General features: G+C 51.4%; 1 protein-coding gene across 1 annotated transcript in view; it reads right to left on the bottom strand.

The window, feature by feature from the left end:
- Nucleotides 1–1,429, bottom strand: part of MTMR12 (myotubularin related protein 12) — a 101,021-nt gene that overhangs the window by 55,178 nt on the left and 44,414 nt on the right. The gene's annotated exons all lie outside the window — the stretch shown is intronic.

Below are 1,429 nucleotides of genomic sequence, written 5' to 3'. Positions count from 1 at the left end.
AGTGGGACTGGGGCTGGGACAGGGGCAGGAGCTGCCCAGCTGGGGTGGGGGACAGGACAGAGCCACAGCTCGTCTTGGGGGGCACAGGGAGCAGCTTCCACTGCTACGCGCACTGAGGGAGGGCATGCAAGGGTGCATGTGCCCCCAGATCTGTGTATAGGCGAGGGTGGTCTGCCAACAGTGTGCCAGGGGAGATACCGGGCTCTTTCCAGGCACAGACCCAAGGACACACCCCCCCATACCCTCCCAGGATGTGCATAGCAGCAGAAGCTGCCCCCCCAACAAGGTGCGGTTCCATCCTGTACCCCGCCCTGGCTTGCATGGCCTGCCCCTAACCCCACAGGCCTCTCTGCCCCCCTTTACCTCCCCCAACAATAGACTTACCAGCCACATGCTGCTTTCCACACTGCCGGGGCTGCGCTCCTGGTCGCCTGCATGCCACACTGCAGCTGAATGCGTGCACGGGGCATTTATTGACATCATTATCAGCCACATCAGCGAAAAAAAGCCAATTATGTCAATTTTCTTTGTACTGGTGACAATACGATATGGGACCAATGTGTACCCCTACAATCAAGTCTGTCTAGTTGGGTCTCAAAAACTTCTAAGGCTGGAGAGTCCACCACCTCTCTGGGTAATCTGTTCCAGTGTCTTTACCCTCTTAGTGAGAAAGTTTTTCCTAATACCCAACTTAATACCCTTGTTGCAACTTGAGACCATAGCTCCTTCTGTCACCTACCACCACCGTAACAGTTTAACTCCATCCTTTTAGGAACACCCTTCAGGTAGTTGAACTGAAGGCCATTATTAAATCCCCCCTCAGTTTCCTCTTCTCTAGACTAAATAAACCCAGTTTCCTTAGCCTCTCCTCATAAGTCATAAGTCCCAGGCCCCTAACCTTTTAAGTTTTCCTAGAGAAGGAAGTGAGCTGCTGCACAGTTAGCTAGGACTCAGAATCAAAATATTTTTTTTCTACATTCTGCCTATCCAAAACAAGACATGCAGTGTGCAAGAAAAATATAATAATCTATCAGACACAGAGTCCAATCCAAACCTCAGATTTAAATGAGGATTTCAGATTCTGTAGTAGGATACTTCTCTGAACAAACCTCTAGCATCGAGCATACAGCCAGAGAATTTTTGGGCAGATACCAGTGGCCAATTTTTGACGAGCCATACAAGCTGATACCAATCCGATATGCAACCAGCCAGCATGGAAAGTGGCATCCAGCTGGTAAATCTGTTGGAGGGCAGGGGACACACACACACACACACACACACACACACACACAGATAGAGGGGAGGGAGGGAGTGGGGCTGGGGTAGGGGCAGGTGCTACACAGCTGGGGTAGAGCAAGGAACAGAGCCATGAGCAGCTTGTTCAGGGGTGAGGCTCTGCACGTACCCTGGAAGGGCATGGGGGGGCATA

Source organism: Gavialis gangeticus, unplaced genomic scaffold, assembly GCF_001723915.1.
Source record: "Gavialis gangeticus isolate Ggan-Ray unplaced genomic scaffold, GavGan_comp1, whole genome shotgun sequence".
Lineage (NCBI taxonomy): Eukaryota > Metazoa > Chordata > Crocodylia > Gavialidae > Gavialis > Gavialis gangeticus.
Note: the sequence above shows the minus strand (reverse complement) of the source record. Positions and strands in the feature narration are given on the sequence as shown.